Source organism: Papio anubis, chromosome 11 (assembly GCF_008728515.1).
Source record: "Papio anubis isolate 15944 chromosome 11, Panubis1.0, whole genome shotgun sequence".
Classification (NCBI taxonomy): Eukaryota; Metazoa; Chordata; class Mammalia; order Primates; family Cercopithecidae; genus Papio; species Papio anubis.
The window spans coordinates 87,607,191-87,628,027 of NC_044986.1; the positions used below are offsets into that span (position 1 = coordinate 87,607,191).

General features: G+C 46.1%; 1 long non-coding RNA gene across 1 annotated transcript; it reads left to right on the top strand.

The window, feature by feature from the left end:
• The first annotated feature begins 7,984 nt into the window (after positions 1–7,984).
• On the top strand, positions 7,985–18,325 carry LOC108587576. The gene is made up of 3 exons (XR_001906293.3): positions 7,985–11,295; positions 12,750–12,798; positions 13,031–18,325. It is a non-coding gene; the product is annotated as an uncharacterized LOC108587576 (long non-coding RNA).
• The last annotated feature ends 2,512 nt before the right edge of the window (positions 18,326–20,837 follow it).

Below are 20,837 nucleotides of genomic sequence, written 5' to 3' on the forward strand. Positions count from 1 at the left end.
AGGGATAAAGGCTGCACTTGGCTTGAGTGAGTTTATAATGAGGGAGGGGTCATGGGAGGCTCAGGTTGGAGGCAGAGGAAGATACTAATAAAGATAACTAATATTTAGTTATCCCTAGTCATGTTCTTCTCACAGTCCCATTTAAGCTTTATAATCCCTATGCAAAGTGGGTGCTCTTATTATCCTAAATGGAGGGTCAGTGATCAGCAGTCACTTTCCGGGATTGCTGACTTTGAGGTCCCCTTAGGAGGCATCTAAGTGGACATGTGTAAATAAACCATTGAGATTACACCTTGCTCATATTTGGCACTCAGTAAATAAGTGCTGCGTGTAATAGGGGTGAGATATAAAATTCAAAGTAGCTCCTCCATGGTGCTGAACTTGAGCTGCTAGAGGAGTGCCTATGTTACAGCTTGCTTGGCACTGAAATGAGGTTGCTGAAATGTGAATTCAAATCCACTCTAATTTCCAATAAGGACTTTTTGTGTTCATGCGGTGGTCATATGTTTCTCTTTTTGGGTGACGAGTCTCAGCAGGACCTTTCCCACCTTTATTTTGCAGAGCCCAGCTCCCACTGAAGGCATAGGACCCAGACCCTAAGAACCAGATACACTGGCCTAAGCTTTCGTCAGAAGCAGGGACACACAGAACCTGTCTTAAAGGCATCATTAGAGGACTGGACATGATGGCCAGAGGCCTCATGGACAGAAGTCCCAGGGCCATGTCCAGGAACTGGGCTCAGGGGACCTCCTGGTGCCACCTGCAAATCTGAGCCCATGGAGTTCCTTTGGTTTATTCAATTCTTTCATTTTAACTTAATTTTGTTTTTGTTGGCTTTCTTAAAAAATTGCCCCGTTCGTTAACGTGATCACATTTATTATGCAGAGTTGAGTGTGGTTCTCTCATAAGTATTTAGTCTCCACTGGGTCTGTGATTATATACCCTTTCTTATTGCTAATGCTGTTTGTGTTTGATTTTCTTCTTTGTTTCTTGGCCTGACTTACAGAGGTTTGTCTGTTTTATCTTTATTTTAAAAATAACCAACTGCTTATTTTTACTTCTCCACTGTGATTTCCCCCTTTATTTCTTTAATGTTTAAGTTTATATTTTTTCCTATTTATTTTGGCTTAAATTTTATTATTATTTTGCTATATCCTTGGGTCAAGTGCTTAATTCAATCATTTTGTTATTTTGACTTCTAAAAAATCAGTTAATTCCATAAGTTTTCCTCCATGTACCACATTGAGCAAACTCCACAGGTTTCTGTAGGGGGTATACTAATTGTAATTCAATTTCAATTTTGTTTTCCATGTGTAGGTCCAGATTTATTTGAATGTCCAAATGCTTAGAGTTGTTGGCTCTTATTTTGTTATTAAAGTCTGGTTTTATTATACTGTGGTTAGAGAAAATAATATGAAGGATTTTAATTTTAGGTAAAGCATTAATATCTTTTTTAGCCTCAAACATGATCAATTTTTGACAGTGTTCCAAAGATATACAATTAAATATATATTATCTGTTGGAATAGAGTAATATATACACACACACTGCCATGTGCATATGTTTATATATCATATTTAGTTAGTGGTAGTTGTATTAGCCAAATCCTGGAGTCATCTCGATGCAAGTTTGTTGAGGCAGAATTGTCCATTTCATCCTCAGCTCAGCTTCAACTACTTAACAGAAACTGATTCATATAGGAATTAAGTAAATATTTGTTGAACGAAATTCAGTGTCCCCAACCCTTTTGGTTCTGTGGAAGACAGTTTTTCCATGGATGATGGTAGGGGATGGTTTCAGGATGATTCAAGTGCATTACATTTATTGTGCACTCTATTTCTATTATCATTACACGGTAATATAATGAAATGATGGTAAAACTCACAATAATGTAGAATCAGTGGGATCTCTGAGCTTGTTTCCCTACAACTAGATGGTCCCGTCTGGGGGTGATGGGAGACAGTGACAGATCACCAGGCATTACGTTCTCATCAGGAGTGTGCAACCTAATATAGATTCCTCACATGCACAGATCACAGTAGGGTTCGTGCTTCTAGGAGACTCTAATGCCACCACTGATCTGACAGGTAGTGGAGCTCAGGTGGTAATGTAAGCCAGGAGGAGTGGCTGTAAATACACATGACACTTCGCTCACTCACCTGCCACTCACCTCCTTCTGTGCAGCCTGGTTCCTTACGGGCCACGTACTGGTACCGGTTCATGTAGTTTGGCTAATTTTTTCTGCATTTAAAATATATTTTATTGAGATATTCCTGGAACTTTTGGGTGCGTCGATTTGTGATGTTATGCAGTGGTGCTCATTTTAGGAATGCTTATTAAACGCTTTTGGTATGCTGCGCACTGTGCTAAGCACTAGAAATACAACGGCAGGTGAGAGAATCTAGCGGCCTCCTGTACTTCATGATTCATACATTATAGCTACAAAACAAGCAATAAACAAGCAGATAAGTAAGTATTAATTTAAAAGAATCCTGGTTGGTGCTATGAAGGTTGGTGAAATGAGCAGCCTTTTCAAGGTATGGAGGGGATGAACTGTTTGTGGAATGGTCAGGAAGGTCACCCTGGGGAGGGCACACTGAAGCTGAGGCCAGAGGACAGGTGGCCAGCCCCGTGAAAAGCTGGGACAGGATTCTGGGCAAACAGACCATGCCTTTTGTTAACGTGGCATCCCCTTCTCTCATTGAATGTGTCACTTTGAGTTCTACATTGGAAATACTGCTTCTGTCTTCTTTTTGTTAGTGCTTACATGATCCATATTTATCTACACAATTATACAATCCATAAAATTAGGTATTATGATGGTTAATTTTATATGTCAATGTGGTGTGCCTAAGGGATGCCCAGATGGCTGGCAGTGCGTTATATCCAGTGTGTCTGTGCAGATGTTTTGGAAGAGGCTGGCATTAGAATCGTGGACTGAAAAAGAAGACCCATCCTCACCAGCGCAGGCAGGCATGGTTCAATCCATTGAGGGCCTGAATAGAACAAAAAGGTGGAGGAAAAGCAGATCTACCCACTCCTGCTTGAGTGGAGACATCCATCCTCTCCTGCCCTTGAACACTGGTGCTCCTGGTTCTCAGGTTTCCCTACCCAAACCGGGACTTAGGCCATCAGCCACTGCCTTCCCCACCTCTCAGGCCTTAGGACTCAGGTTTCATGTCACCACCGGCTTCCCTGCTTTGCAGCTTACAGATGGCAGATCGCAGGACTTCTCAGCCTCCACAACTACGTGAACCACTTCCCTAAATAAGTCTCTTCTTCATACAGTCCTCCCTTGGTGTGTGTGGGGATTGGTTCCAGGATCCCCGTGTATATCAAACTCCATGCATACTCAAGTCCTGCTGTAAGCCCTGCAGAACCCGTGTGTAAGGAAAAGGCGGGCCTTTGCATAAGCAGCCTTCGTTTGCTGGGAATACTGTGTTTTCCATTCGAGTTTGGTTGGAAAATCTGAGTATAAGTGGATCCGTGCATTCAAACCTGTGTTGCTCAAGGGACAAGTGTGGAGGATAGGCGCAGGCTACTGGAGACAAATATGGGAATGTGGCTATGGGCAAGACAGTGCTGGCGGGGCAGGCACCACTCCTACAAGTGGACAACAGCAGGGATCAGTGAGTTGCCAGGGGTCTGAGCATGAATGCTGAACAGGTTGGAGGTCTTCCTTGGAGGTGGCCTCAGGCTGGGAGAGGACTGTGGGGCCTGAGCGGCTCCAGGCTGGATGGGTCCAGTCAGGAACCCTGCAAGAGGAGCTCATCTGTGCACACGGGGATGCACACTGGGAGAGGAGAAGCCGGGGTCAGGGGCTCTGGCCCTCTTGCACTGCATGCGGGGACCTGCGACTCAGGCAGGCTGCTGGGCAATGGTCAGTGCCAACAGAGTGGGTGTATCACAGCCACGAAGCTGTGGTCATGCAGAGCACAGCATGACAGCCTCTGGTTGAGTTGTCTGTCTGGGATTGGGGATGGAATTGATGGGCACAGGGAAGAGAGGAGGATGGGCTTGCTTAGCGGAAAAGACATCGAGTTGAGTTGGGGGCATGTGGAATTTGAGGTGGCTGTGGGAGCCCCGTTTGAGATGTCCAGTGGACAAGTGGGGGCACCCAGTTAAACACTGGAAATGGGGCTCTGGACCCATGAAGAGAAGCCAGCAGTTGAGTCATTTCATGAGAGGTGGCTATGGTGATGATGGGAACTGGTAAGATTGCTCAGGTTAAAACAAAGAAAACAAGCCGAGGAAAAATCATGGTCAAGGCAAGTACAGTAAGGATCGACGGCATCCTTGAAGTACTTCTTTATCTACAAAGAGCATTCATTCTATTTCATGTGCAATGAGAATACCAGCATTTTAGCACTGTTTAAAATTAATGACTCAGAGGGAATTCTGGCCCCACACAAGAGCCTGCTAGATTGGCAAGCCTCGCTGCCTGCCCTTCTGAATTGCTTGTCACACAATTGGGCCATTCACCGTGTTCCGGGCCCTCTGTGTGTTTCCTCTTTTCCACCTTAGACCTATTTGTTAGGGCAAACAATCTACTTCTCAGGGTTTCAGTTTTATGTCCTCTTGATCTATTACTTTATTTCTCTAATCTCTTTCCCACAGTCAATAGTTTTTACTACCTGGAACTGAAAACAACCTATAGGATACCAAAGCATGAGTTTATTGAGAACAAAGAAGACCCTCTGATTCCAGTGAGGTCAGGGAGGAGGCCAAACAGTTAACCCACTTGCTTAGGACATGCGGCCCAAACAGCAATTTGACTTTGCATTCACTTTTCAACTAGTTGCGTTGGCCTTATGGTTTTTATTAAACTGTAAATCTCTTTACCACATTGAAAATTGTGGAACACATTTCTTCTTCTTCAGTCCGTGCATCTGAAGGCCATAGGTGGACAAGTGCACAGCGCCAGTGGGAAATGGCTTTTCTGGAATATCAGGTTCGGTCCTCAGAGACTAAGAGCACTCCATGTGGTGGGCAATAAATCTGAATTCTGCTGCGTTTAATTAAGGTAATTTTCCTACTTAGCTCCACATGTGGAGATGAGATTCAATTTTATTGTGCCTAAAAGAACACGTCCTTTCAAATGTGTCACCAGAATGGAATGCGACCGCAGATCAGCATGTGATGAGCCTCTGTCATCTAGAGGGAGAAGCACTGTGGCAGGACCGCAATCTGTCCCCTTATCCTGCTCCTGTGGGTTTTCCCATTGCGTGGATATGGGTTGTGAGGAATGGAGTCCCTCTAGAGATATCAGATGCAGGCGGAGGGCAGAGCAGGGTGAAAAGCTGAGCCAGAGGAGGGGACAGATGGTTAGATAATGTTTTCTTGCTAGGTACAGTGTCAGGGAATAAAGATTTTGATCATCAGAAAGACCAAGGATCCATATTCCTGACTCTTTTGCAGAATAATTAATAAATGTTATGGGAATCACCTAGTATCATCCGTACTGGGAGGGTTGATTTTATGTGTCGACCTGACCAGTTTAAGGATGCAGACAACTGGTCAGACATTATTTCTGGGTGTGCCCATGAGGGTGTTTCCAGAAGAGGTGAGCGTTTGAATCAGCGGACTGGGTAAGAAGGCCCGCCCTCACCCATGTGTTTGGGCACCATGCAATCTGTTGAGGGCCCAGATAGAACTGAAAGGCAGAAGGGAAAATTCTCTCTTTCTCTCCTTGGGCTGGGTTGCCTCTTTTCTCCTGCCTGCGGATGCCAGCACTCCTGGTTCTCAGACCTGCAGACTCAGACTTGAACCTACACTGTTGGCTTTCTTGATTCTCAGGCCTTCAGGTTTGGGCTGCATCACACCACTGGCTTTCCTGGGCTCCAGGGTGCCGAGGGCAGATCGTGGGATCTCTCAGCATCCACAATCCCATGAGCCAATTCCCATAATCAATCTCGTTTTATCTGTATCTATATATAGATATCTCTTTCTCTATCTTATTATTCTGTTTCTCTGGAGAATGCTAATACAGAGTTCTTGAAAAGACTCTGAAAACAGCCACATCACCACCAAGGGATCACGGAGCCTCCTGGGTCACAAGAGGCCTGAGAGGCATGGCGGACGTGCCTGAGTTTCCTCCACAGGGTTCTTGTTAGGAGGTGGCCCAACCCGTGCTTGGCCACATTCAGAAAAAGGAAATGCATCCTCCCAAAGGAAGGCCCACTCCACTGCTGGAGAATTTAGGCTGCTGAAAGCTTCTTGCTTATATGATTTTGCCCAATTCCTTTTCTGAGTCTTTCCCTTTTGTTCTAGTCCCTTCTCTTAGAGGAACATGGAGCAATAACAATGATCTTACTGAGGCCAATTCTCTAGTAGGCTCCAGGCAGCCAAAGTGATAAAGGATGTGTATCTTCATCCTTCACAAGGTGATAGCTGAGAGGAGCGTGGGAGAAAATCACAAGCCCCCCAAGGTTAGGGTCACATCTATTCATCTGTATTTTAGTGATTAGTAGAGCACCTGGCAAAAAGTAGCTCTTCAGATAGTTTTGAGAGGCCGGGGAAATACAAGAACTACATTACCCTTCTCTGGTTACTCTTCTGTCCTGTTGTCAAACTCGGCCTCACCAATGAAAACGCGCCTCACTTTGGTGGCAACTCCAGCTAAGCTCCTGCTTCCTACCCTCGCAGCTGGCTTACAGCATCAAGCCCCATGGGGATGAGTGCTCGATCCTGACTGCCACGTCTCCACTGCGTCTGCACAGTGTCTGTGAGGCTCCATCCGCCATGACCCGATGCTGGCCATTCTGGCCTGGGCAGAGCTCCGAGGAGCGTGTGAGCGCTTGAACACGTGTACAATGCAACCCCCACCACAGAGTCTGTGCTTCTTGGATGCTCACTCAACGAGGTGAAAGGCACGGGGAAGTGGTTTCTGCTCTGTGTGAACTCAGTCTGGCCTGGCAGATAACAAAGACATGCAACGAACTGCAAGGCAACTGTGGTAAGTGACATAGAAGCTGCCAGTTGGCCCTGGAGTTGAGAGGGAGAGTGATGTGCAGTGTCAGCGTGCTGTCCAAGGAGTTCTTGGCATGGCTTGAGGCACTTCACACCTGGTCAGACCACTGGAACATCTCTCGTTAGGCACCATGTGTCAGAAGCCTTGTTAGTGTGTCAAGGAATGCTAAGGTTTCCTGGAGGATTCATCCATTCACAGCTGCTAACAGGAAGCCGACCATGTGCTAGATGGGGCTGCCGCAGTGCCCTGGGCAATCCAGGTCCCTGATGTCTAATTGGGTGGGATGAAATATATAAATATAAAATAAATGAACATATAGGGTGTGCAAGACGGGGCAGGCGGGGAAGAGCTCATGTAGCAGGGACATCCGAGCGAGACTGGCTGGCGGCAAAGGGATGGCCACGGTCTTAGGTCAGATGAGCAGGAGTGACAGGCGGACTCCATGTGGGATGCTAGCCAGGGAAGGGGCACTAGGAGAAGTTGGGGAGCACCAGGGACCAGGCCCTCCACCTTTGTGACCTTGTCCTGCTATTTAAGGAGTCCGATGCATTCTGCGTTGGCGATCACCTAGTTAGGGCAACCAGAGTGAGCAAATAAAACCAAGATGCCCAGATAAATTTGAATTTTAGATAAACAGTAAATTTTTCAGTTGTGCTACACAAAGGAGAATATTAAAATTCTCTGCTGTGGAAGCAAATATAAAACTAGCTAGAAGAGGCAAGGTGTGGTGACTCATGCTTGTAATCCCAACATTTGGGAGGTTGAGGTGGGAGGATTGTTTGAGTACAGATGTTTGAGAGCAGCCTGGGCAACATAGTGAGACCCCATATCTAAAAAAAAAAAAAAAATTAGCTGGTGTGGTGGCATGCCCCTGTAGTCCCAGCTACTCAGGAGGCTGAGTCAGGAGGATTGTTTGAGCCCAGGAGGTAGAGGCTGCAGTGAGCTGTGATCATGCCACTGCACTCTAGCCTATGTGGCAAAGTGAGACCCTGTCTCAAAACAAACAAACAAACAAAACAAAACAAAAATACAAAAAACAAAAGAAAGAGAAAGAAAACAGGATGTAAGAAAGAAGAGAGAGAGAAGTCACAGTTACCATTGTTAATGGGAGCTGACTAGGTAGAAAACTCCAGGTTGGCTAACCTCCCCTCAGCTTTGCCAAGAGACCAGTCTATGCCATGGCCAGTGATGTATCCAGCCCCAAGGTGCAGACAGGTGATTGGGCTGGGGAGAGTGTGGATGACCAAGTCTGGTTCTTCTTCCCTTCAGGACCCACTACAGAAATGAACAGTGGGGGACTCCAGTCCTCACCCTGGAGCCAAGATGGCAAGGTGACAGCATGTCATAACAGCTGTTCAGAGCTGGGACCCAGGGATCAAGTTGAGCTGCACACCAACTGGGGTGCTGTGGGCAAGCAATCCCTTAGTATACCTAAGGCAGATAAGAGAAGGAGTTAACCACTAAAGATGTTGTGAGGATTAAATTAGTTAATGTAGGGAAAGGTGTTAGTTAAATTTCTGGCCCACAGTATCTATTTTATTCGAATTCCTAAGAAAATATAGTATCTGTGTGTCTACTTCGTCGACCAGACTGTATTGCAGATGGCTTAAGACCAGGCAGCAAATTTGAGGTGGAGCCATGGTTATCAGAATGGCTGCCCAGACCACAAAGCTGATTTATCTCAATCATAACAGCGGCAGATTCCTGTTATTGTAATGAATCACAGCATGTATGCGCACAGATGCAGGCACTGGGGTTCAGAGGGCCGGGTTGTGTGGGGAGGGTAACGAAAAACAGACGCTTGCAGGGCCCTAACAATGTGTGTAGCAACTAAACCTGCAGCCTACTTACACAAAACAGGCCATAATGAAATCCAGTTTCAAAATGGAATATTTTTCCTAAATGATAAGGTATTGCATATGGTTCTTTTCCCATTGTGTAGTAATTCCTTCTAAAGCAAACGTTTTAAAGATTTTAACTGAGGTTGGAAAACTAAAACTTGCCTCAGTATAAAAATGTCGAAGCCATCTGCTAGAAAATCACAGCTCTGTGATATAAAACACCCAGAACTGTGTTGCTCAAACTAATTTAATCACAAAATACCATTTCCTTGATCCGAAGGGAAACATTTCTACTTGGCCATTAGAGCTTTCTGGAGAAAGGCACTTATATTTGCAGTATAGTATATTAGTAATTTTGAATTTCAAAGAGGAAACAGAGCAGGGATTTTGGAAAACAAATGTTGAAAGGGTAATTTCAATTCTTTGCAGATGATTTTGATAGAAAAGTTTCTGTTAAAACAACTGACAGACACTGAGAAACATGCCATCAGTCTGAAGGAAAGTAATTGAATTGTGCTGTTTGCATTTTATTTTGCACACACTTAACTATTGAAAGTTTTTCTGTACTATGAGAACAAAACCTCCCAAACACCAATGCAATGACAGAAAGCTGAGAGTCAAATCAGGCAGCACACATATGAACACTGCGTTCACATGATGAGGACCACATTTCTGAGACGTTTTCTGAAAAGAACCTGTATATGTGTGTGTGTATGTATATATTCTTCTTTTTTCCTGCCAGAATTTTTTGTTGAATGATCAAGTTAGTTCTGGAAAATAGGTTCCAATATTGCTCCATTCATTGGCATAGGTTGACTTTATCTTATTCCAATATTAATTGGCAGCTGTTTTCTCAGATAGTTTTGCATAAAATGGTGCTCAGTGAACAAGTAGGGTTTTAAACATGACACAGTCCTGTATTTGAGAATGTTTATGTTGTATATGTGCCTGTTAATTTAGTAGTTATGAGTTTAATAATAACTTTGAGTTCTTTAGACATGGATCCTTATATATATTAATAAAATCAGCTGTGTGCCTTAACCAACAGTGAGCATATTTTTAAAAATGGGCCTCTGAATTGAAAATTAAAAAGAAACCCTTCAGCATCCTATTAGGATTGATTAACCCACAGGAGGATAATCCTGGTAAGCAAATGTAACCAAGATTCTCCTTCCCCAGTGATTCCAAGTGCAGCCTGGCTCTCCTGGTCAGGTGCTTCCTTTACTCAAATTTTCCCCGATCTGTTCCTAGATCCTAATACCACCCTCTGTGTCAAACTGTGAATGCATCTTCAGTATCAGGGCTCAGGACTTGGAGCTGGGATTTTGCTGACATGGTCTTTTCTCTGGTTGTCACCTTCCATTTCTTTTTTGGTTTGCCTTTCATTTTAATGCCAAATTTTCTAAGTGTAAGAAAGGAGGGTGGAGAGTGGGCAGAAGTCATTGTTTCCATCATGAAAGTCAACATCAGTATTTCCTGTTCTGGGGACAAACCAGTGCCTCATGTTTCTGGAAACGCTGCAGCATTTGACTTCAATTTAAAGCTGGATAACGCCAAAGCTTTTCCTCAAATTCGCCACTGAAGTAAGCTCATAGATGCTCTGATTTTGTTTATCGTTGCTCCTCCTTAATATCTCTTGCACAGGTGCCGTTGACCTTTAGATGGGCTGTACAGTGTGGGGTTTGGTGCCATGGATCTGCTTCTTCAGGGACCAGGATCTTGAGATCTTCAGGCTGGGTTTCCATGGAGGCATGGAGCTGCTTTTCCTCCTTCATAACTGTACTCAAAACAGCCCTGTTGCTCTAAAATGGAGACTTGGGCAACTCCTACTGGCACAGATTTGTTCACCTCAGGGGAAGTTCAGATAGAAGCAAGCTGCAGTCAGTTTCACCTGTAAGTCCGTGGGTTCTCAACTGGTAATGTCCTCTTATGGATGTTAGCCCACGAGGTCAATCCTGTAGCAATCTAAGGCTTGAGAAGAATTAATCTTTTGGAAAATTCCAAGAATACATCTTAGGGAAACTGGCTCTACTTTTATGACTTGGATAACACAAGGATATGCTTTTCATGTTGGACTAGAACTCAGAGTATTGGCCAATGGATGTGTTTTCTAAAACTATCCCAGTGAGTTCACTATACAGATGAAGATTCTGAGATTCAAGACTCAAGACTGAAGAAGATCATTATTTTTATTATTTTAGTCTGATGCGCAAAATGGTATCTACTGAATAGGCAGGTTTTTAATAGGTAGCTTATATATATTAGCAAAAATAAACACTTTGTCCTTTAGATCTATTCCAGTTTTTCAGTAGCTGTAGACTTAAGTGCTAACTTTTAGCCCATAGGATAAGAAGAAACCAAGTCCTAAAAGTAGGCCAGCATCAGGATTCAGGCCTCTGACTTCAAGCCAAGGGCTCATCATCTTCAATCATGCACGAATTTTTACATAGCGCCAGAAGAAACTGCCTGTACTTACTGTTGTAGGTAAGACAAACCTTTGTTTATTTTTACTTCTCATGAATAAATAGTTGTAAGAAGAACTGCTGAAACAAAGGGCATTAATGAGCTTTTGCTACATATAAATAGCGAGCGTGAACCAGCAGTGTGGCGGAAGAACAGTTTCCCTTCAGCCACAGCGGGACTATGCGATGTTCTCCAATGAGCTCATCTTGTCAATAATGTGTAGACCTTGATGTTCTTTTTAAATATGTGCTGATTTTATTACAAGTGAACCTGTGCTTGTTTTTTCCCTTATGCATATTCACTGTCTTTATACCTTTCCTTTCCCCCCACGAACTTTCTGCTCATATCTTTTGCCCGTTTGGAGGGAATAGTCTATTTTTTCTTATAAGATTATGAAATTTTTAATGTAATGATAATGTTAAGATTTTTTGACATGTACTTTATATTTTACCAGTTCATTATGTATATTTAAATGTTTCACTAGTATTTAAAAACATACATCTTTTCTTAAATTTTCCATAGTTTTATCTCTTAGCCATTATGCTTTTGCTTTCTGTGGTATATTCCTGGGGAGTCTCTCACTGAGATCCTTCCGTTTCTCTAAGTTGGTAACTCTATCTCCCGTGATGAGAAAGCTTTTCAAAGGGAGAGCGTGACCATTTCCATATAAAGTACAATGTTGCTTTGGTGTTTAAGATTCTATTCCTGGGTGTCATTACTACTTTTTAAATTTAACTTTGTTATGGAAAATATTAAGCATATGTAGAAGTATACTTAATATGAATGAAACCTCACTTGTTCATATCCTAGCTTCAATAATGATCAGCACTTAGCTATTCTTACTTCATCTACCCCTTTACTCTGTGTTTTATTTTTCCTGGAGTATTTTGAAGCAAATTCTAGAAGTATATATACACACACACACACACACGCACATACCATATTGGTATTGGTGTATATATATAATATGTATGTTTTATATATATAATGTGTATAATCCACACACACACACACACACACACACACCCTGGAATACTACTCAGCCATAAAAAAGAATGAAATCATGTCTTTTGCAGTAACATGTGCAGAACTGGAGTCCATTATCTCAAGTGAAACAACTCAGAAACAGAAAGTCAAATACTGTGTGTTCTCATTTATAAGTGGGAGCTAAATAATGTGTTCACATGGACATAGAGTGTGGAATAACAGACATTGGAGACTCAGAAAGGGGGGAGGTTGGGAGGGCAAGGGGGGGATGAGAAATTACTTAACAGATACAATGTATACTAATCAAGTGATGATTACACCAAAAGCCCAGGCTTCACGACTATGAAATCTATCCACGTAACAAAACTGTACTTGTACCCCCTAAATCTACAAAAATAAAAAAAGGAAAAAGGTATAGAATGGAATAGTATACTGCAGTCATCATAAATGAATCTCAGCTAAATATAAAAATCATTGTCCTTTTGCAGGTGCTTTGCTGGATTCAGGATGCAGACAAGGTCCACGCACTGTGGTTGGGTGAGGTGTCTCTTAGGTCTCTTTTAATCTGTAATACATCTCCCTGTTTTTTTAAATGCATTTATTTGTTGAAAAAACTTGGTCATGGGTCATTTTTCTGTAGAGTGGATTATGTTCTGGATTTAGCTAAATGCCCTCTTCTTGAAGATTTATCTTCCACGTCTCTTACAGGTGGTTAATATCCAATGCTTGATTAAACTCATGTATTTTTTTATTTTTTATTTTTTTGCAGAGCCACTTTGTATGAATGCTGTGCACTTCCTGCTGTACCTTCATCACATCAGGAAGCAACAATGTCTGGCCTTCTCGCTTTTAATGTTGTTAAGATTGGTGAGTGCAGGTGTCAAGGACCAATGAGTCACCAATACTCTACATCTCTATTGACAATTTTCTCCAGAATTCAGAGTCTGTGGTGAGCATAATGGTTGGGAGTGCTGGGTTGGAGTCAGACACTCTTCAGTTTGAGTAACAGTTCTGAAAGTCACTTGTCATGCCTGAGCTAGGTCGCTCAAGCCCTCGGACCTTTCAGGGCTGACCCAGCTTTAGGAGTGGACACTTCATTTTGTGTGTGGGACTGTTGTTTGAGTGGGATGAGTTGTGTGAGCTGGGCTTTGGCCCAGTCTTGGAAGAGTGGTAGCTGTGATTTAGTGGCATTTGTTTCAAGCAGATGGAATTTGTTTAGATGACCCTAAAGGTCTTTCCAAATCTGATGTACTAGGATGAATTATCAGACAGCTCCTATAACTGGGTTACCACATATTACGGGTAAATCTGGGGGTAGAAGAGCTCATCATTCAGTTGTAATAGTTCAATAGAGATGACAATTCTGCCAGATTTGGGTCCTGTGGGCAGAGCTGAGAGGTCTGTAAATTCACATTCACTCTTCAAGCCCTGGTTAATAGCAGCCGGCCAAGTGTGTCACTAAGATGAAGATAGATTATAATGACTACATTTTGGTAATTCATTTACTTTACTGAAATCAGTGCTCAGTCATGTTACAGGCGAGACTCCATCTGGTTCCCATCAATGACAGAGGGAGCACCATGTTTGGACAGAGGGGCTGCATCTGTGTCGATGCAGGAAAAGCTGCGTGGCTTATGCAGCAAATCACGGTGTAGACCACCAGCTGGGCCAGTCCGGGTCCAAGTCAGCTGGGTGACTCTATCCTACCGTTCATTCACTTCTGCATTCAACAAGTACTGTGGACACCTGCTGTGTGCCAGGCACTGCTGGAGGTGCTAGGGGGAGATCAGGGAGCAACAAAAAATTCCCTGCCCTCCTGCAGCTGATGCATATTCCAACTGAGGGGTGAGAGTGTAGCCAACAAACAATGGACATAATCCCCAAATCATAGAGCAAGACATAGGTGATACAAATCATGGCAAAGAAAGCATTGTGCAGACTGAGGGGTTTCTTGTTTCCTGAGAAGGATGTGGATTGCAATTTAAGGTGGGATGGGGATTGGTCTGAGATGTGAGCCTGGCTGACAAGATCAGGCAGGAAATGTCTCCTTCATACCCTGCCTACCCAGTAGACCACCTGCTTGGCACCGATCTGGGCCTTCATGTAACCGCTGAGCACAGGAGGGCCATTGCTGCTTGGCGTTGCCACTATGGATGCCTGGATCATGGTGCTGCCGGTCCCTCTGCTGCCTCCTCTCTGTGTCCCCTCATTGGTCCTGAGCTCCATTCCCTCCTGGGTCGTCTTCAGGCCATGATTTGCATGTTGGCTCTCTTTGGGGCCCACGGTGCTTCATTTATTCCCAAAGGTACCTTCTCCTTCCTATTCTGATTGAGACTAAAAGGCCTCCTGATACCATTGCTTTGCCAGGACAATATTACTTCCCAGGGAAGACTCTACTGGCACATTTTAGGCATTTCTGGAAGAACACCATATCGTCATCATCACCATCATCATCAGATCTTCCCCAAGCCCCATCTGGGAGGGTCTCATGGAAGCCACATACGAACTTGGTTAGGGACCTCTCCTGAGCCTGGACTGATGGCTGGCCCAGCCCAGGCTTTTGTTTGTCACAGGAAGAGAGCTTTGTGCAAACCCTTGTTTAACCTGGGCTTCCCTCTTTAGAAAGAGAATGTTCACCAGATGAATCATGCCTAACGTGCTCGCTGGAGCCAGAGGACTTTGGCTCCCAGGCTGTTTACTGCAGCTCAGACTTTGTCCCGTAAGCGTTCTTAGGAAATGACAATGGACAGAAAATTGTCATTGTTTTTGTTGGAAAAAAAAAAAAAGTTGAATAGTTTCCCTGGCTCAGGCTAGCTGGTGGCAACCCTGGCCCCAGCATGTTCCTCAGTCGCCCACTCTCCCCAGCAGAGCCAGTGTGCCCTTGCCTGTCCACACTGCTCTGCGACCAGGTGCTCTGCTGTGCCCTTGCTCGGGGGCTGACTGTGCACAAGGTGACGCGTGGCATGTGTCGACGTCCAACAGGCTCACATGGGCTGTGCTGTGGCTGTGCTGGGGGCCCTCACCTGGTCTCTCCGCTGACTTCCTTCCACCACTGCCTGCCTTGGGTGGGAGGACACCCGGCCTTCCTAGTCCTAGGCAGGGTGGACTTAGAGAGGCAGAGCGTGCTGCAGGCAGGGTCTGTGTTTGGGTTTTGGCAGCCTGGATGAAATCCCGGCTCTGCCACCTCTCAGCTATATGTGAGTGGCCAGGTCCCTTGACCCATCCTGAGTTACAGTGCCCACTTTGCTCTGTTTCTGGACCTCAAATATGGCACTTTTGGTCTTTCTCCCCTTTGTGACATTAGGGGAAATCTCTAAGACATCATGGAGTTGCCATTGAGCTTGCCTTCCCGCCTGCACAAGCAGGTCCTGAGGCAGCTTCCTGCAGCCCCGCAGATCCTGCAGCATCTTCAGGGCTCAGAAGCCTCTGTGTCTGACTCTGGCTCAAATGTAATTGCAGCTCTAGAGGAAGCGACTCACACCACAAGGAAGCGAGGAGGCTGGGGGTCGCGTCCAGGCGTGCCCACAGCAGGGGCTGGGAGAGCCACCATGGCAGCAGCCACAGAGCCAGGGAAAAATGCCATCCTATGATACGAAGTCCTGTCTTTAACCCAAATGATGTGTCTGCAGAAACTGGCTGCATTTGCTACTTGGACAGATGGACAATGTTTCAGTGTCTTAATTAGCATGTCGGGTAATCACTGCCATTAATCTTGTTCTTTTTTCCACATTCATTGGCCATTTTGACTTCTCCATACCCATCTTTCTTATTGAAAAACATGATAGGAAACTTTTGCTTATTAGATAAATTATGAAGACCTAATGCATGGCATGGTGACTATAGTTAATAATGCTGCACTATATCCTTGAAATTTGCTAATAGAGTAGATTTCAAGTATTCTTACAAAAAATGTGGTGATGGATATGGTGATTAGCTTGTTCTTGATAATCTCACAATGCCTGTTTATATCAAAACATGATCTTGTACACCTTAAATACTCAATTTTTATTTTTTATTTATACTTCAATAAAACTCAGAAAACACACACACACACATATTCACACACACAAATAGTAGTGGCCAAAGCAGACAACTGAAGAATTCCCTTGGCGGCCTGCGCTGAGCCCTGGGGCTGTTCGTGTTCCCAGCCCTCTCTCCATCCTCAGATGGTGTGGTCCTGAGCTGCTGCCCCTCTGCCCTCCTCCTCTGTCTCCATCCCTTTCCATTTGGCTCCTCCTCCTACACACGAGTGGAAACTGTGCCCTCCAAACCCAGGGGACTGCAGAAGCCTTGCCCGGCATCTCCCCACAAAGCCACGGTGGAAGCAGTCTCTTTGCCCTTCTCCACAGGGCTCCATTCCTCATCCATCCTTTTCTCCGCGTCTCCTGCTCACTCCTGCTGTCCACTGTCCTTTCCTCTGGGGCTCTGTGTTCCCACAGCCCCTCTGTGCATTCCACACGTGTCCCTGAGTGAACTCTGCAGTCCCTGCCGGCCCCACACCCACTTGCCCTGTGTCCTGAGCACAGGTCTTCAGGTAACAGTGACTGGTGGGTGTCACATTGTGACAGTCTACTGGAGCCTGAAACAGCTGCCCCTGACAACGGCTCAGCAGAGAATCCCTGGCCATCCAGCTCTGACAGGGGCATGGATTCTGCTCTCCTTCCTGCCAGTCTCTTAGTTGTCTATGCCTTCACCCTGTAGTGGCCCATTCAACACTAAGTCCAGCTGCTCTCCTTTCCATATCTGTGGAGTCACCCCCTAATTCAGTTCCTGCGAGCTTAGTGGCTGTGATTTGATCATTCCCATCCATTCTTAGACTGCTCCAACCTTGTCCTACACCGCCTTATTTCTTACAAGATGGCAGTATTAACGCGGAGAATGAAATTCCTAGCTTCTTCTCCTTTCAAGCCACCATGATCTTCCCAAGCACAGCTCCAATCCTACTTCTCACATATTCAAAAGCGTTGACATTTCCTCACTCACCCCAATTGTTTTCACATGCAACCCAATGTCCCTACAGTCTGTCGCCTACTGACTTTTCAGCATTTTCGGGATGATGTCTCCGTACTACCCTTGGAGTTCTCTTGTTGTCTGTCTTTTCCAGGGTCTCAGCAGCTTTTGTCATTGCTAACGATTCCCTCCTTCTGACACACCGTCTTGGCCTCCAGACCCCATTCTCTCCTGTTCTGTGCACTGCACACGGCTACTGTCCATGGGGTGCAACTGTGACTCAGTTCTGGCTGTCACTCTTTCTCATGCGGAGCTCTCCTCTGGCTGCCTCATTCAGGAGCTTGGCTTCGTGAACTCCCGTGTGCAGCTGACATAGACACTGAAATCTCCTTCTAGAGCTTTCTCCTCAGCTCCAGAAACACACAGCCAACTGCCTTCCTGAAGCTCCCATGTAGATGGCACCTGGATCTTGACATAATAAAAACAGAATCTGAATCTGGAACTCCAAGTCACACCTTGTTCCCGTGGTCCTCCTGTTAGGATATTGCCGTGGAGACAGCAAACCCTCATCTACCCCAAATGCAGTCTATCCCCGCTGATTCTGTCTGTCAGGTGGTCTCAGACACATCCGCCTTTATCCACAGCCAGCGTCTCAGTTGGAGCTGCAGCAGCCCTCTTGAGACTGCCTGGTGGAAATGGCCAGGATGCCTCTCTGTGCTGGTCCTGCAACTTGCAGGCCTCTCACTGCACTGCTTCTGGCCAGCGTGGCCTTTTTCAAAGCTTCACTGTGCCGCTGTCCTGCCTAAAATCCTTCAATGGCTCTACATGCTTCACGTGCCTTTTTTTTTTCCCACATCAATGACTAGATCTTTACCTGGTCCACAGTCCTCCCCATTCTGGCTGCAACCTCTCATGAGGCTGAGCTCACTATGAACCCCTGCTCTAGGCATCTGCATGGTGCTCTGTTTGCCCCCAATACTGTCTGCCCCCTCTTTGACCTGTTGGCATGTGCTTATCCTCCAGACCTCAGTCCAAAGGTGAGCTCCTCACAGAATCTTTGCCAGCGTCCCCAGGGCCAGGGGCAGGGGCAGGGGCAGGGGGCAGGGGCAGGTGCATGTTCTCTCCTTTGAGGCACCTCCCACAGTGTTCATTTGCATGACTTGTGTGATTATTTGGTGGATGAAAGTTTTCCCAGTGCTTGTGGGAGTCATGCCTCTTTCTCCTGAACCACTAGTTGGGAGAATACACTTCCCTTCTTCCAGCACAGCTTTGATATCACATAGGTACCATTTGGTGGTCTTCACAAGTCACTGGGTTTTAATGAACACCCTTCACCATGAGGAAAATGAGAGTCGGATGACTTAAGGATCACCCCAAATCAGGCGGAAAATCTGGATGCTTCTGGTCACAGGCCAGCAGGTCTTGGTGCCTTCAGATCCTTAGAGTGTCCTAATTTGGCTACAGTTTTCTGTCTGCAGAAAGGCCCCAAAGGGAAGACGCCAGGCTGGAGTGAGAGTGACTCATCCCGGGCCCTCATTGTGCCTGATTCACCCAGAGGAAGCCTTGTGTGGACACGGCTACCCTCTGGAGAGATTTCAGGCCTTTGGGAACAGAGTAGGGCTCCTACCTTTGTAACGAGCAAGTTCTCGGCTCCCTTCTGCCCTGTTTGGCACCTTCCCTCTGTTTCTGTGGCTTCCTTATTTGCTAGTTCCTAGGCCTGATGGACCCTACCATGACTTATTTTTCTCAGTGTATTCTGTCCTGCATCCTTACCACAGCTGTACCTGGCCCCAGACCCCCTCCTCCTAGCTGGTGGGCGAGTGGGTAGGGTTCCTCCCCTAACCCATCAGGGCCTCATCTCTGGAGGCAATTACTGCCTGGCCCGTGAAAATATACAAGGAGACTTGAAGAGGTATCGTGTTACAACCTTCATATTTTGCCAGCAATAAATCCAGCTCTTTCCTCTTGGGTGGACTCTCAACTCTATAAATTAAGAGTCTATTTCTAAGGAGGAAGATTTCACAGGCCCCGAGGTTCTGTATGACCTGCTCACATTTCAAGGGTTGACCTGAAAGCTGGAGGCTTTCAGAATCGCAGGAAGTCATGCCCAGAGATCTGTGACTTTAGGATCCATGTTCCACTCACAGCCCTCCTACCTCTTGTGTACTTCCCATCAGCTGGGACCTCAGGACCTCTCTGGTTTACACCCTGTGCTCTGGCCTTGGCTGTCCGACTTCACCCATTCCTGGATTCTGCTTTTCTCTTCATCGAGTCTCCCATAATCTTTCCTGGAAACACACCACAGGCCTAGCAGGGTTTGCTGTGGGAGCAGCTTCCTTGGCTGCCTTGAAATCTGCATTTTAATCTCTTTCTAGTGAGTCTTATGCCCAGGAAGATTCAAAAACATTGTTCTACATGCTAAGTTTTGGGGATCTGAGCTCCATTCCCCAAAGTCCTGGCTTTAGCTTGCTTTTTATTTCAAACTCTATCCTTGTGGGTGCTTCCCCATCACCTATCTGCAAAATAGTCCTAAATGCATCCAGGGAGTGGCCCACCCCTGCCCCTCTGCCATAAGCCCCCTCCCAGGCACCCCTGCTGGCCTGACCTGGAGAGTGCTACCCTGCCGGCCACCCCTTGGTGGTTTGGTGTTGCTGGAGAGGAACTTTTTAGTAATAAAAATTAAAAGAGATGTTGTCTGGAGTGTGCCTAAAGTCCTAATGAGAAGACAGAGACAGCATATAGCTGACATGGAGCTGTGGGGGAGGCGTCAGAGGTGGGCGTTGGCAGAGGGAAGAGGCAGTGGGTTGAGGAGATGGCTCAGAGCAGACAGGGCAGGCTGGCAAGTGTGCTTGGTGTGGAATGTGGTCCTTGTCCCAGAATCAGGGCTGGGCACCCAGGCAAGGCGGCACCTTAGGGCTCTGTCTGGCCAGAGTCCACCTATCCACACCTGCCCCCGCCCAGCCTCCTCCATGGCCTCAGGCTTTCTAGAAGGAAGCAGAGTTAACATTTCAGGTGCTGGAGGGGCTGTGGCCAGACTGAGACAGATAGGCTTCAGGGGTGGATGCTCAGAGGCATCCCCTCCCTGTTCTGTTTATTGAGTAAGGGGACCTACAGCTGAGGATACCCTTAGGTAGGCCAGGCAGAGACTCCAGTCCCTGACCAGTCATTCTTGTGCCTCTCCTTGGACATTACCCAGCTCAGAGCCCTGGGTCTGAGGGGAAGTTTCCTGGGAGCTTGGTCTCCTGGGAGGAGGCCCCATCGTGAGCCTGTCTCCTCATGGACCACAGAGCCTGCATGGTGGGCCTGGTGGGGAGCACCAATTCAAGGGGCCAGGAGGCAGCGTGTGTTGGGGCCTTCCCATTTGAGAACACAGACTCACACTATTTTGTTTGTTTCATGGATGGAGTGTCTGGAGACCCAGCATTTCAGAGCACAGGAAACAGACCTTTCCCTGAGTCAGGTGGAGCCCGGGACAGCGCTCCTGGGATGACAGGTGGAGAGCACAGAAGCCCACCCCAGCCCGCAGTGGCTGAGGAAACTGGGTTTTGCACAGGCACAGATCCAGAACGGATCTCTGGTGTGTGTGGGAGGAGGAGGTGAAGGAGTGGGGGGCTCTCTTTGGCTCA